The sequence below is a fragment of the Grammomys surdaster genome, unplaced genomic scaffold, assembly GCF_004785775.1.
Source record: "Grammomys surdaster isolate TR1022 unplaced genomic scaffold, NIH_TR_1.0 125767, whole genome shotgun sequence".
Taxonomy (NCBI): Eukaryota; Metazoa; Chordata; class Mammalia; order Rodentia; family Muridae; genus Grammomys; species Grammomys surdaster.
The window spans coordinates 2,836,146-2,851,823 of record NW_021620598.1 but is presented as its reverse complement, the minus strand read 5'-3'; the positions used below and the strand labels follow the sequence as shown (position 1 = coordinate 2,851,823).

Sequence of the window (15,678 nt, the reverse complement as noted above, 5' to 3'; positions counted from 1 at the left end):
ATACCATCAAAAGGGAGACAGGGGTCCTTAGTCACAAAAGGATAAGACATCCATTCTCACGCTCAGTTTCTTCATTTTTTTAACCATCCTGAGGACAGTTATAAATGTTTCTATTTTGGTTTGCTTGTTTGATTTATTTATTTATTTATTTAGAGAGGGTCTCATTGTGTAACACTGGCCAGCCCAAAACTCTGTGTGTAGACCAAGCTGGCCTTGAACTCACAGAGAACCTCCTGCCTCTGCCTCCTGAATACAATGATTAAAAGTGTGTGTCACTGTGCCTGGCTATTGATTTGTTTTTGAGACAAGATTCCGTGTAGCCTGGCATAGCCTCAAGCTTACCGTATGCTTTTTGTCTCTCCTGCCTCTGTCTCCCCAGTGCTGGGATTATAAGCACGAACCATACCGCACCTGGCTTAGGAGGGACTGAAAAATCAAAGAGCCAAGGACCTTGTGCACCCTAGGCAAGCACTCCATCAACTGAGTTACAGTCTTCAAGTTTCTCTCTCTCTCTCTCTCTCTCTCTCTCTCTCTCTCTCTCTCTCTCTTTCTTCCTTCTTCTTCTTCTCCTCCTCACCCCACAGACAGATTTCTCTGTGAAGCCCTGGCTGAATGGGAACTAACTCACTCTGTAGACCAGGCTGGCCTCAGACTCAGAGATCCACCTGCCTCTGCCTCCGGAGTGCTGAGATTACAGGTGTGTGCCACCACCACCTGGCTTCAAGTTTCTTATAATTCTAGCATGGAAATCAGTCTCAAGAGCAAGTCCATGCTGTCTTGTTTATGGATAGCACAGTAGGCCCCACTCTGGGAAGCTACACAATATGAATGAATTATATACTAACATATGCCTATATATTTATATGTGCCTATATATACATTGGCTAAATACTGTATCTAAACCTAGTGAGTTATTAGACAGGCAATTGAAGCAAAAATATATTGTTTTTCACATGAAAATATTTTTCTCAACTTAATAATTAATAAAACAAATTAGAAACATGCTTTCTCTTCTTTCATTCTCTTCCCAGCCCTTACATACACACACATACACACATACACACACATACACACATACACACACATACATACACTGACACATATATACACATACACACTCATACACACATATATACACATACACATTCATACACACATACACACATACTTTTTAGAATTCTGTCTATAGGCTTGACAAACATAAGTTTAAAAGAACTACTTCAGCTTTCAGTACTTGGGAGGCTGAGGTAGGAATATAAAGAATTCAAGGCTAGCTAGCCTCTGCTACATAGCAAGTTCCAGGCTAGCATGGGCTACATAGTAGGCTCCTGACCTCCTAACAAACTCTATGAGGCTGGTGTGTTTCCATATATGTTTAAAAGATTGAACAGAGACACTTTGCTTTCTGCTGTCACTTCATGTCCCACCGGGTCCACTGGCTTTGGACTTTCATATGGTTACCAAGTAATGTTCATCTGGGTGTTTCTTGGGGGCCGTCCCTGCCCTGGCTAATGATGAAACTAACCAACTACTTAATTGAATTAATGTAAAGAAAGCCAAGAGACAGTCTTACGAGCCAGTTTATAAGCCAGTCAGTAACCCCATTTCTAACGCAATACCACCTCTTTTTAAACTACACCGAACCAGCCTTCCATAAAGAAACAAAGTTCCCATGAAACAAACTCACTTTCTCAGACCGGAAACATGGACCACCGGTTTACCTGGCTTCCGAAGCCCCCAAAAGACATTTACTATTTCACCACAAAATAACCACTACTCAAGCCTTGTTGCTAGTCTGAAGTGCAACCAAAGACAGCGTTTACAATATCCCAGTCTGGAAGATGTCTGTTAGTCCTCTTTACCTGTGATGACAACGTCTTGTTCCCGAGCTTGACCAGCCACAGTTCACAAGGAAGGCAGGGCCTTGAACTTCAGCCTTGGCTGTAGAACGTTAAGGAAGGAACCGGTTACAATATGTTCTCTGGATCCCCCCCAACACCTCTCCACCTTGGGAAAGTCATTGTGACCCTGATGCCTGTGCACTGACTACAGTGTCCCAGGGTCGCCCAAGAAAGTTCTGTGCTCCTCCCTCAAGAAGAGCTAGAAGAGGAGGGGCCTTTCTGGTTCCTTTAGAGAAAGGGAGTGGGTTGGGCTTGGGGGTGGGTGAGCACCCCAGTGGCAGAGTGCCCCCCAAAGACATTATACACCACTGTGGATTTTCCTTAGAAAGAATCTTAACATTCTTTCCCTTAAATTAAAAAAAAAAAGTTTGGGAAAAGGAGAGGTGCAGTTTTTCAAGGCTCATTACAGTGGGTATTGGGGCAGTCACCCTCCCGACTAACACGCAGGCACTCCCAGCTCCCTTTATCCATATCAGGCCAGCCGCGCAGTCACTGCGCAGAGGAGACTAAAGCTGGCCCCACACAGGACCCGCTGTGGCACTGTGCTCTGGAGGACAGAGACATAGGGTAGTTTTGGCGTCGTTTCTACCCGACTGCTGGGGCCTGCCCACATCGTCCCACTACGGTTAGAAGCAATGAGGAAATTGGTGTTCAAAGAGGGTCAGCTGCTGGTGACGCGAACCCACCGGCGTTTCTCCAGATCCCCAGCAGTGTCTAGGCTCAGTGACCCCAGAATCAGTCCGTCGGGGGCCTCGAGTTACCTCGACTCTAAGATCCTCGAGGGTCTCAGGAAACGCCTCCCGGTGAGTTACGCCCAAATGCACCACGCCGTGAGAAGGGAGCGCCCCGATGTCCCCGCCCGTGTGCCCTCCCCTCTAGGGGACAACCAGAGGACCCAGCGTCGCTCCAGTTCCAGGACACCACGAACCCTCCAGCCCCCAAAACAGCTGCGAACACCAATGTTCGGAGCCGGCGCAAGGCACTCGAGGGGACTCGAAGTAGTGGACAGTTCCGTGGGCCCCGAAAGTCGCACGCGTGTGCGCTTCCTAGCGTGTGGCCCCGCCAGTGACTGTGGGTCTCCAGACCCGCGCCCCTGGTCCGCGCGCATGCGCCACCGAGCCCCTCCCCTCCCTGTCCACCCACCTCACTGTCCCGGGACAGGGGACGCCTGGCTCCCGCCCTCGCGCGTGCCCTCCAGCCCCTGGGCACCTAAGGCTGCGCTCCGCCTGCGGGTCTGCAGGGCCAGCGCGCCCGGGGAGGCGGCGCCAGGAGGGGCGCGAGCGGCTGCTCCCGCCCCCCGTCACCCCTGTCGTGGGGCCGCAGCGTCCGGGGCCCCGGCCCGGCACCGCCTACGCGCGCCCGTGCCAGCCGCGCCCCCACGACACGCGCCGCCCCTCGGACGTCCCCTGCGGGGTCCCGCGGCGAGGTGACCGCCCCGGAAACCCCGCCCCCTAGGCCCGGGCCGCGGCTTAGGGCGAGACACACCCCCCGGACGGGTACGTCTGATTGGCTGCTGCGGGGGGGAGGGCGTGGCCTAAGAGGCCTGGGGCAGCTCTCCTCGATGCCCATTTAGTGCCTCGGGGCCCGGGCATCCGTTGGTAAACTGAGGCTGGCTAGGTGAAGGGACTGTTCAAGGTCAACCGACGGGCGAGAACAGCCCAGTGGGAAGGGTGCGCCCCGGCGCTGGCGCCCTCCTGCTCCCAGCCCCGCGCACCGGCCAGGACTGAAGTTCAACACTGCGGGTCTGGGTAGAGCTTCCCGCCGGGTGCCCTCGGTGAGCTGGTCTAGATCTCCGAGCGCGGGCCCCGAGTCCCGGGAGATCGTAGGGTGGCAGGCGGGCAGGAGGGATCTGATCTTCAGAGCCCCAGGATGCAAAATGGGGAGAAAGGAAGAGCGAGCTGGGGCACGCGGCAACAGGTGGCTGAGGTGCCAGGGTGGGTGTGGCGGGCGGGGAAGGCAGAGGCTGAAGGGCATCGAGGACGGTCGCGGGGAGGTGCCGCCGCTCCGACCCTCCGCCTCTGCCCCGCCCCGACTGCGGCCCCTCTGTGCATTCTTGGGGGGGTTGAGGGGCTGACTGTGCCCAGCTCAGGCACTGGGGCTCTGCCAACTGACAGCGCAGGGGGCAGGCTGCGACCGGGAGCAGCCGTTTTGATTGCGTCGCCTCTGGATCTCCAATCACGGAATGCACATGGTCCCCGGAGTGCCAACGCCTCAGGACGCTGCTCCTTTGGGAACGAAATGTGTGCTATGCCAGCCCTCCTGTCTGTCCTCACGCTGGGCCTGCCACTATGCTATTTGTGGCAATGAGCGCCCAGGACAGCCTACTAGGGAAAGGAAACTTTCACCGCACATCTCCTCCTTACCCTGGGAACTGGAGACCAGACCCTACAGGCACATTCAGGAATGCCTCTTAAACCCACCCTTGCTAATCAGCCTCATACCTGTGGTGAACTTTGTCCCACCTGCCAGACACCCACAGAACATTCCCTACTTGCCTACTGGCAAACCCTCTTTTCCTTGCACACACTGGCCGGGAAATAGCTACTATTTGCATTATGCTTCGAAGCTTGGAAAACTGAGACCACGGCACGGAGATGGTTGAATGGGCAAAGGTGCTTGCTGCCAATCCTGATGACCTGAATTCCATCCTGGGGACTCACATGATAGAAGAACCAACTCCTGCAAGTTGTACTCTGACCTCTACATGCACGCACACACACACACACACACATCAGCCACTCTCCCACATACAATAAACACATGGAAAAATTAAAAGACCTTGCAAAGTGACCTGTCTATATGATTTCCTGGAGGGCCCAGGAGATATTCGAAGACAACATTATTCCATTGACCTACCAGTGGCAGCATTGTGCTAGGCAGCCTGTATAGAACAGTGAGCAACGACGGCCGGAGGCTGCTCACAATAAGTAGCTGTATCCCCAGAGCACATTCTCCCTAATGTTCCAGGTGGCCGGGGTAGCCATTGAAAAGAGAGTGCTTGGTTACCTGGTGTACAGCAGGTCCCGAGCTTCAAAGACCAGAGTCCACACGCGGGAGTGTTGCCTTCTTTTTCAGTGTTCTGCTGTTAACCCAGTTCTACCAGACGTTTGGAATAACCTGGAGAGAATGGCTCGGAATGAGAGGGGCCAGCATCATAGCTGTTGAACACAGAGAACACAGAAGAATAACAGTTGGGATTCTTGGAGCTCCCAAGGTTTCAAGATGAGAAAACATGGGGTGTGTGTTTGTTTGTTTTGACTCTCTGTCCAGAGGAATCACTTTGGGACATAGGCTTTCTTCTATCCAGACTCCCTTAGAGATCCTGAACATATCCTTCTCAAATGGTCCTCTGCTATTTACAGAAGGACAGTGACTTTTGTTAGAGAGACTGTATTCAGAGGAGAGAGATGCAAGGGCTTGTCCAACACCCACAAAGAGAGAAGCTATCTCAGAGGATGCACGCCTGGCTCTGGGACACCTCTGCATCTTTCCTCTTTGCTTCCTAAGGTGTTGGGGGGGTAGATACACATAGAACAGAGACACCATCTGTGCTGGGCTGAGTAGACACCATTAATGTTCTTGTGTCCCCTAGTTGGCACATTAGTAACCACTGAGAGTTTGGGGCCATGTGCCTTAGTTCACCCTGGATGTCACCTGCAAATGAGTTGGTCTATCCTGGGATGTAAGTAGCCCACAGGCTACAGGTTAGACATACCCATCCCTTCCACGTTCTCATTTCCCGGTTGCAGGCTGATGAGAGAATGCCAGTCTGTAAAGCCCTTGCTGCATGCATCCACCTGCCAGAGGTGGATGGAAGGCGTAACTGGGGGAGTTTCCCTGCAGGGAGCATACAGATAGTGGCTCAGAGCTCCGTGAGGGAAACATAGGAGCCCCACTACCTGCCCTGCACCAGTGCTTGGAGATTCTCCCATGGGCTTGGGGTCCAGGCCCGTCTATGTTTACCTTGCAACTTATGTAAGTCCTTTCCAGGAACCTCCCAAGGCCTCTGAGGGTCACTGGCTTGCCCTCTGCTGATCTGCAAAGCCTCCTATCATATGTCATCTGCCAGGTTAGTGGCCTCTGATCTCCTGGAAGCGTGCCTTCAATCAGGTGGTGGAAGTCCATCAGGGCAGGAGAAGTAAGTATTTGCTGATGGAAAAATAGGAAGCTGCTTGCTGGTGGCCCGAGGTGGACTTGAGTGAAGATCAACCCTGGTATGTCCTTGGATGCCACCCTAGGACTGGCATTCACCCTCCAGGAAACAAAGTGTGTTCACCATAGACATGAGACTCACAGTAGCTCTGGAAGGCAGTTCCACCTACCCCCTACTTCACAGATGAGGAAATCAAGGGCAGAAGCCACCTGGAGGGAGTGAGGATGCTCTCAGACCTCATATCCAGTCTGTGATCTGGTACAGAGGGCAACTGCTGGCTTGACACCTCAGGCTCTGGCAGACATAGGAGCCTGGTGCTATGGACAGCCCTGGCTCTAAGATTCTTGGGGTTGGCATCAGACGATTCAAAAGCCATGGGAAGAAGGAGAGACAGGCTCAAGGAAGGAGACTGTGGAAGTGATATGAAGTGGGCAGAGATGGGTGGGGCCCTGCCCAGGAAGCTGAGGAGGCCAAGGGGGAGTACGGAGGTCTGACATTTGTCCTGAGGTCTATGGGAAGCCTGGTTTTAAGCTGGGCTACAATCCCATCCAAACAACAGTTGGGATGAGAGCTATGTCAAATACCGGCTGTCACCTGTGCAGAGGTGGTGGGCAAAGCTATAAATGCACTGGAGGTCTGCAGGATCTGGAATCTTCTGCTCGGAAACTGCTGCTTCATGGCACACTACCCTTTTTGATAATTAACCTGTCTCCAAACCTAAGTTTACAGACTGCCTTTGCTCACCGTGGGTCAGATGTCTGTCTTTGTATATCTTGGAAGGTCAAAGCACCCTGCTTACAGTAACTCTGCTCTTTGCCTCTCTCCCCCTTCCCCCCACAGTACACAGATACTCTCCTTGTGGATACATGTGACTATATCCCCAGTGGGCTATGCCTCTGGGCACTGGGTCATGGGTGCCTTTTATCCAATCCAGAGCACAGTCTTGCAGAGTGACCCACTGAGTACTGTGAGGGTCTCAGTGTAGAGTCAAGAGGACAGATTCAATTCCCAAAGGATGTTTGTTCTGAGATAGACCAGAGGTAGGCCCATAAGCTTCATGGGTGTGAGTGAATAAGGCTCAGTATAGTAGAGATAAGGCATGATGTGTCGGTTACAAGTGCATGCCAGATGGGGTAGCTCCTGCCTTTGGTAGGACCCCAGCATTTGGTAGGAAGAGGAAGGTGGATTTCTGTGAGTTTGAGGCTAGCCTGGTCCACAAGCAAGTTCCAGGACAGCTATGGCCTTCTACATAACAGAAAAGACACAGCTTCAGAACAAAACAAAATGTGCTTTCTCTGTTTTTAAGAACCCGTGGTCAAATTCAATCTGAAAATACTAAATGGAATAAACATTTCATATATTTTCAAGTAATGTTTATCATACTGTGTTATTACAGTTATTCTATTGGATGGCTAATCTCTTATAGTGCCTGCTATATAGATTAAATGCTATTCTGGGTCTGAATGAATAGGAAAAACCCAGTCTTTCTAGGTTCTGGTACTGAGTTTCTGCATCTCCTGGGGGCTTGGAAGTTCACATTACCACCTCAGTCCCCTTAGTGCAGAGTCTGGCTCTGCCCACTAGTCACTCTGTAACTTTGGCATTGGACTCCTATAGGAGCCTTCCCATCTAGCAAGCAGGGCTGTTGTGTCTTTCCCAGGATCCCTGTGAGAGAACGAGGAAGGGGCTTGTATGACCACTCTGAAAGACAAGTCATATTCTTAATGTGATGACCACCAGCCTGAGGGTTGTGCCAAGAGGAGCCTCCCCCAGGAAGCTTCTTGGTATCCATCTCGTGGCTGAAGCTGCTCTCTCTCTGTTCCAGGCCCTCCTTCCACACACCATGCAGCTAGCTCAGGGCCCTCCCCCCGCCCCTATCTGTCAGTTTCTGGTTGCCCGAATTTGGCTATCATTCAGCATAGCTGATCAGAAACTCTCCCTCCTGCAGACGCTATAGTTGCGTGCCTCCTCCCACTCCTCTCCCCTCCACTCTCTTCCCTCTATTGAAGTCTCTCTTGTCCAGAGCAGCCTGCAGGCCCCAAGCTCCATAGCACTCCGCAGAAGGCTCTTTGGGCCCTGCAGCACGTTTGCAGAGCTCAGGAAGAGCTGCCGTGGTAAATTAGACCAGCTGGGTGGCCTTGGGTTTTACCAAAATGTGGAATTGCACTATGCCTACACCTGGGTCCCTAGAAGGGGATGTGTCATGTTTAACAAAGCTTTTGTTTTATTTTTTCTCAAACTGGAGGGAAAAGATGTACTGAAGAGTTTTAGCCTTTATTGTTGATTTAAAGAACTATGTCTTTTCTTCCCAAGTACCTTTTCTAATCTGTTTTTTTTTTTAAATACCCCTTTGTTTTGTTTTGTTTTGGTTTTTTGAGACTGGGTTTCTCTGTGTAGGGCTACACTGGGCTGTCCTGGAACTCACTGTCTAGACCAGACTAACCTCAAATTCAGAGCTCCACCTGCCTCTGCCTCCCAAATGCTGGGATTAAAGGTATGCACCGCCACCACCAGGCTGAAAATACCCTTTCTTAGTGAAAATTCCCTATATAACATGCTGGTGTCGTGAGGAAGGGATGAATTTGTTCTGGCTTGGCCTCACCGAGTGCTAACAACCCCACGATGAGTCTCCAAGTGGGTTAAATCCCAGGCACTTGCTGCCGCCTGCCACCTCTGGCCCGAATGGCTGTTTACTACTAATCCACACTAGGTGAGCTGCGGAGGCTTCTTGATGAGCTTCTGGACTTTCCATGCCCAGCCCTCTCCCCTGGCTTTATTTGTGATATTTATTCTTCAAGTCAACACACTGGCTTATGTTGAGACTTGCACCATGAAATACAAGATTCTATGCGAGGGCTTGATTCTGATCTTCCAGGAGGCCAAGGAGCAGGGTGTGGGCGGCACAGCCTGCAGGAGTTTTGCACACACGAGGCTGTGGCACAAGGCACTGGGCACCCTCCCAGGGCTCAGATTGGAGAAGCATGTTTCCCTCTGTCTGTGAGCTTCAGGAAGGACCCTAGGAAGGGCAGGTAGATTCATTTCTCATGGTGTGAGAAGCATTCCATGTCTCTGGAAAAGGCCTGGGGCAGTGAGGGACGCGGGGCCAGCCTCCCCCTCCCCCCCAATCCCATGGGAAAGACAGATTAGCTCTTAGTAAAAAGTGGTTAGCTGGCTGGAGACGAGCCTGTGAACTGGAGCCCCCATCTCTACATTCCCTGGGAGGAAGTGTGGAATGAATTGACATCTCAGTCAAGTATTGGTGCTATGTTTTACTTCTTTGTTTTGTTTTGTTTTGTTTTTGTTTTTCAGGACAGGGTTTCTCTGTGTAGCCCTGGCTGTCCTGGAACCCACTCCGTAGACCAGGCTGGCCTTGAACTCAGTAAGTTTTACTTCTAAAACGACCCTAAACCTATGTGGCAGTGCTAAGTAGGAGCCGAGGGCTGAGCTGGTGCTGTCCAAGTATGATCTCCATCTTTCTGCCCAGCAACCACACTGCTGACAGGCAGCAAGCTGGGCTCTGGGTCCTGCCCAGCTGATGAACCACATCTTGATCCTCCCTCATTATCTTGGGCTACAATGTCCTGGGCTGGCCATGCACTGTCTAGCCTAATTACTATCTCTGGCACTTGCCGTCACAGACTCCTTGGTGTCTTGGGGAAAAAACCCTCAGTCTACTGCTTCCTGGGTCATTTGCTGGCTTGTTCCATCATCAGATGGGGAAGAACTTGCCTTCACTAGCTGTATGGCCTTGGCATCCAGTAGGCTCCCACAGAAGACTGACTTGCGGTTTTTCTTGCTGATGCATGGTGCTGGCCACATGCTGTCCACCTGGAAGCAAGAGCCAGCTCTGTAGCCAGCCCCACAGACCAGGGGTATGGCTATAAAACCATCCTGCCAAGACACAGAGAGTCTTGGAATGTAGGCAAAGGGGCTGGAGCTTGGTCTTACAAGCAATAGGGAGCCAAGAGAGATGCCAGGCAACCACAGACTCAAACACAAGGACTTCCCTGTCTGCTTGTCCTAGCCTGTCCCAGGCCCAGGAGAAGGAGCAGAGGTCAGTATGCAGAGAAGGTGCACGCAAGGAACAATGGAACTCCGCTGCTGAGCTGGCCAGAGCTGAGACTGGTCTCAACCCCAAAAACAGAGGTGTGAGCAGATACAGAAGGCTCTCCTAATTGACAAAGAAAAGCAGGTGTCTCGTCAAGGGTTGGGGGATGGGGTTGCAATTAACAGAAGCAGGCAGGTCCAAGTGCTAAAATTCAACCACAAGTGTGCTGCTGCCTACAGAAGTGACTTAAATGACTTTGGGGATTTGAACTCCAAGGTCATTAGCATTTCCCAGACAGATTTGGGGGAAATTGCAAGCAAAATTAGAAAGGAAACAACCATGGAAAGTCAGGCAGTTTGTTGGGGGGGGGGGAAGAACTCTGCTTCACCTTACATACTGAAGTGATTCCTGAATAGATATATTTGCATTTAGTGTGTGCTTTTGTGTGTGTGTGTGTGTGTGTGTGTGTGTGTGTTCCTGTGGGTATGGCTGCAAGCGTTGTGTGCAAGCCAAAAGACAACCCTGGGTACTGTTCTTCAGCTGTCATCCATTTTTCCTGTTGAGACCGAGTCTCCCACTGGTCTAGAACTTGTCAAGCAGGCCAGGCTGCCCAGATGGCCAGTGAGTTCCAGGAATCCACTTGTCTCTACCTCCCCAGTACTGGGATTGCAAGGTGCATTACTGTGCCTGGCTTCTTCTTCCTCCTCCTCCTCTTCTTCCTCCTCCTCTTCTTCTTCTTCTTTTTCTTAACGCACGCTGTGGAGCTTGAACTCGGTCCTCACGTTTATAATGTGTTACTGACTGACCTATCGCCCTATATTTGCTTACACTTATAAAAACGTATTTCACATTTTAAATTTTTATGGGGGGGTGGGGTGGGGTTGTTACACGCCATGGCAGACGTGTGGAGAGCAGACGAAACACTGTGGGAGTCGGAACATGTGTGTTCTGAGGGTCAAGGTCAGGTGCAAGCTGTTTTCCTGCTGAGCCATCTCGCCAGTCCCTTGCTTATACTTCACTGAATAAGAGTGAATCTGTTTCTCCCTGTCTGCCATACACCAAGGAGGAAAAGCACAGTGATATAACAATCGTGTGTAAGAAAGTCAGGACAGACCATCTCCCTTCCTCTACGCATTAGCCACCTGCCTGCAGCTGCCTGCCCTCCTGAGACTCCCTGGACAGGACAGTCCTCTGCAGGATTTTTGAGAAAAGCTGTCTTAGTTAAGTTTCGATTGCTGGGAAGAGACACCGTGATCACGGCAACTCTTATAAAGAAAGACATTTCATTGGGGCTGGCTTACTGTTCAGAAGCATGGTCCATGATCGTCACGGTGGAAGCGAGGCCTAGGTTCCTCTTTATCCTGCCATCTTTTTCAGGCTTTCAACAGAATTTGCTCACAATGTATACATTCTCACTTCCAGAGCAGGAGTAGATGAGCAATCTAGCCAGTATGCTGTTACCGCACATGCAGTGGGGTTTCTAATTTTAATCTGTGTGTGTGTGTGTGGTGTGAATGTGCATACACACATACACACATACAGATGTGTATGCATTCACGGTGACCCTTCTTTTTCTACTTTGTCCTGCTCCCAGCACTGGGGTTACAGTCTTAAGTAGTCATACCCAACTACTATGGTATTGGGAGGTCCACATTCAGGCCCTCATGCTAGTGCAGTGGGTACTCTTCTGACGGAGCCATCCTCCAGTCTCTGGAGCCCTTATTTAAGTTGTGAATATCACTGACTCCACAGGCCAGCTACTAGGCAACTGCAGATTGAGACGCACTCGTTCGAGTGATCCATGGCTTCCCTCATACAGGAAGGTGGTCACTAGGGAGAGATTTTGACCACAGTGCTGGAGGTTGTCACAATCCCAGAGCTAACTCCCCAGCTTCACTGCCCAGAGTAGCAACTGTTGAAACCTCAAGGCGCTAGAAGGCGGCTCTAGGAGAGCCTCCTGCGGCTGCTCCTCTACCTGCTCCCAGCAGTGGAAGTTGAGGTAGAGAGGCTGAAAGTGTGGGCCTGATCCAGACGCATGGAGGCCCTGCTCACACGTCCCCATGCTCCCTCCGGGGCTCTGTGACCTTGGCCTCCAGGCAGTCTGTCCCTAGCTGTAAGACGAGAGGCTAGGCTGACTGATCAAGACTGCCCCTGCCAGTGCCCCTGCCAGTTTGGGATTCTTCATACTATCTGGAGGTGTGACTGTGACAGGGCCCGGAGGGAGAGTGCCAGGGAGGTGTGCCCTGACTGGAGGAAAGGAGGCAACCACATGACCTTCCAGACAGAGCCTTGTAGAGAATTACATTCAGTGTCTTGTCCTCTGTGCTTTGCCTGGGCCTAGAATTAACCCCGAGCCCATGGCCCTGGGGACTTGACTCGTTTTCAGTGAACCCGGCAAGGCCAGAGCTGGGCAGCTGAAGGTCACCACCCAAGCCCATCCTGAGGCAGGGACAATCTCTTTGTGCTTCTACCCTGTGCATGGCTGGATACCCCAATTCCTCCCTGCCACTGTCCCATGTTCTTGCTTTGATCTGAACAGCCACAGATCCTGCTGGGAGCAGGAAGAAGGAAATCGGGGGGCACTTGCTCTGGCACATTGACAGAAGAGCAGATTCAAAGCCTGATTCCCGTGCATGCTTGGCTCCTCAGTCCAGGGTGGGGGTGCCCAGTCCCCAGGCTGAGAGAAGTGAAGGCCAGAGCTGCACCTCTTTGCCTGGTCACCCCTGCCTTCTTTGGGAGGAAGCCCAACATGTTGGTCAGCTAGAATGGACCTGGCAGGACCAAAGGTCCCCAAGAACCCTCTAAACTGGGTGAGCCCCATGGGATTTTCTCTGGGTCTGGAAGAGCTGCAGGTTCTAGGAGGGAGGCCCCTCTGCTGGCCAAGGCTCTTTCTCTCCCCTCACTCCTTGGTTCTGATGCTGAATGCTAACTCTAGGGTGACTTTGGTTTGTGGCTTTACCTCCTTGGGACTTGTTTGTTTTCCAGACCCTTAGAGGGGCTTCAGGAAGGCAGAGGTGACAGGCAAGCGTGAAGAGTTTCCCTTCACCCCATGACCCTCTCTGCTCATGCCCCACCTCACTGATTCCATAGGCTGTCAGGCTCTGGCTAGCTGCACAGCCCCTTCCTTCCCTGTCTGTACCCCTATGCTGCGGCAGCCTGTAGCTCTGCGCAGAGCCCTGTGACCCACCTCTGGGTATCAGCCCAGCCTTGTTCCACCTCTCTCCAGGCACTGGGCTTAAGCTGTGCTTCTTCCTGCTCACTTTTCCTTCTAGAGAGTGTCTCTGGTGCTCACTGCTGCTTTTCCTTTAATGGCTTAGCTCCTCCAGGAAGCCCTCCTTGATCTCTCCTCCCTGTGTCCTGCTATGTGTTGATGTACTGTGCTGTCTGTGTCTTAGCTGTCTTTCTCACTGGACTATAAATTCCTTGAGAATTAGATTTGGGGGGGGGGTGGGGTTTTTTTTTTTTTTTTGGTTTTTGGTTTTTCGAGACAGGGTTTCTCTGTGTAGCCCTGACTGTCCTGGAACTCACTCTGTAGACCAGGCTGGCCTCGAACTCAGAAATCGCCTGCCTCTGCCTCCCAAGTGCTGGGATTAAAGGCGTGCCTCTGGGAGGCAGAGGCAGGCAGATTTCTGAGTTCGAGACCAGCCTGGTCTACAGAGCTAGTTCCAGGACAGCCAGGGCTACACAGAGAAACAGTGTCTCAATAATGATGATGATGATAAAACTATTTAGCCATTGTAACACCCATGGATGCTAGAATAGGTAGGTAAAATTTAATCCAGTTTTTACCGTCTCAAAGTATTTGCTCTCAAGGACCAAGGACACATAGTAACAAATTATAACAAAGCAGAGACTACAAAAGGAAAACAGCAACTTTTAAGAGCATCCAGCTGACTCTACACTTCTTCAGGGGTTTCTGTCTTGGGGCATATGGATGAGAGCACAAATTCCTGACGCCCCTCCTGCTAGGGAGGAGGTAGCTTGGATCTTATCACGGCAGACATCCTATCAGTGGGTTGTGTTCCTCAAGGTCAGTGGCTTGGAATAACCCCACACGTGGGCAGAGGTGACATTTCAGATGAAAAAAAAAAGTACACATGTACATGTATGTGTGAGAGTGTATTCCTGCTTTTATGTGCACATCCAGGTTTGTCTCTGAGCTCCTATCCGAGTGGATGCATCTGCGCATGCTTATGTTTGAACACGTGCACACCGGAATACCGGAGACGGCTGAGAGCAGCAGTTCTCCAGAGCTTAGTCCAGTGAGCCACTGCCTCCTCACATCCAGGAAGGCCTTGAGGCCTTGAACTCCACAAAGCCAAGGTCAGCAGGGGCAGCTTCTTTGGATGATGCGGACAGAAGCTTTGATGTCGACCATCCCTGCTGCCCGTTTGCCAATTTCTCCCGCTCCACGGCAAGTCATGTCTTCTGAATGAAGGCCATCCCAAAAGGCAGCTGAGATATCCTTGTAGTTTCTCCCTCTACCAGCTGGTGCCCCAGTAAACGGTAGGGGCGAAGCCTGCCCTAGACCTTCTATTTAAGGCTCCACAGAAATTTGAAAAGCTGTCCATTTCTCCAGCCTTTGCCTCATGAGGGGAACAAAGATAGAATTGTAACAGCTTACGGGAAAGGGCCACAAAGAATTTATTTATTCGTTTCCTGATTTGAACCTGTGGGGGCTGCCTGGGAATTCAGACCTTAGCTTCTGAAAGTGGGGCAGGCAGTATACAGAGCACCCCGGGGTGTTTAGTTTGTCCTACATCCTTCACACTTGGCCCTGGAACAATCTTAACCTCTCCCTTCCCCACATCCCTGCCTGCCTACTCTGGGCTCCATACTGGTGCTCCTGGCCTCTGCAATCCGCTGCTGTCACTCTCCCTGTATTCTTCTGTGTCCTTCCATCCCTAGGAGTCAGCTTCCTTCAGCTGGCTTCCCGCTGAGGCTGACACCTGCAGTGCTTACCTCTGCTGCTTAAAACACTCCCATGAGGCAGGCCACTGAGCTTTGCGTGTAGAGCCCCAAAGTAGTTACCTAGCAAGGCTCTGTGCCGCATCTTTTCAGCCCCTGGATGTGCCCTCTCTTTGCTGAGGGTTTCTCATAGAGTCCTGTGCTCCAGACATGGCTTGTCTTACCTGTTCCAGTGTTTGAGAGTTATTGTTCATACTCACAGAGAGATTTCATCTCTCCAGAAGCCATGGTCTTAGATTCTAGAAGGCTCCTTTTTACCTCTTGAATAAAAAAAAGAGAGAACTGGCTTCAGTAAAATGCTGGCACCAAGACAGCCGGGAGCTAGGTTTGCCCCCTGGGTTAAGGGATTGAGGGGCAGAAGGACTCCACATCTGGCCTACTTATAGTCATAGCCCCTAAAATCCTCCTAGGTATGAGGACAACTGTTCTCCATGTGACAATGATGGGGATAGAGAATAGCTGTGGAACAGGGACGACAGAAGCAGAGACCAAGGACTTCAGGTCCAGGGTAGAGTGTGAAACTAGGCAAGGGTCCGTGGAGGAGATTTCACCGTATGGGCCATTCTGCAGGTGTTTGCAGCATTCACAAAACCAGAGGCAGCTGGTAG

At 51.4% G+C, this 15,678-nt stretch overlaps 1 protein-coding gene and 2 long non-coding RNA genes across 7 annotated transcripts in view; 2 read left to right on the top strand and 1 right to left on the bottom strand.

Annotated features, from left to right (window-relative positions):
• The window catches only part of Ppara (peroxisome proliferator activated receptor alpha), a 69,163-nt gene extending 66,255 nt beyond the window's left edge, over window positions 1–2,908 (bottom strand). The window contains exons 1-2 of one of the 3 annotated variants that reach the window (XM_028788745.1): window positions 2,663–2,908; window positions 1,863–1,941 (exon numbers count right to left, since the gene is read on the bottom strand). The gene's annotated coding sequence lies outside the window, so the exon portion shown is untranslated. Of the gene's footprint in view, window positions 1–1,862; window positions 2,033–2,587 lie in introns of those variants that run through there. The other 2 variants (XM_028788746.1, XM_028788744.1) reach the window with 2 other exon arrangements.
• A 586-nt stretch (window positions 2,909–3,494) lies between these two features.
• On the top strand, window positions 3,495–9,408 carry LOC114639949. 3 transcript variants are annotated; one of them, XR_003714080.1, is made up of 3 exons: window positions 3,495–3,675; window positions 4,977–5,138; window positions 5,892–7,425. It is a non-coding gene; the product is annotated as an uncharacterized LOC114639949 (long non-coding RNA). The 3 variants fall into 3 exon arrangements; XR_003714081.1 differs by lacking the exon at window positions 3,495–3,675 and adding an exon at window positions 8,452–9,408 and having other exon boundaries at window positions 3,866–5,138; window positions 5,892–5,970; XR_003714079.1 differs by lacking the exon at window positions 3,495–3,675 and having other exon boundaries at window positions 3,866–5,138.
• Window positions 9,409–10,074: 666 nt separating this feature from the next.
• LOC114639951 lies at window positions 10,075–15,356 on the top strand. Its single transcript, XR_003714082.1, has 2 exons — window positions 10,075–10,202; window positions 14,250–15,356. It is a non-coding gene; the product is annotated as an uncharacterized LOC114639951 (long non-coding RNA).
• Window positions 15,357–15,678: the final 322 nt, after the last annotated feature.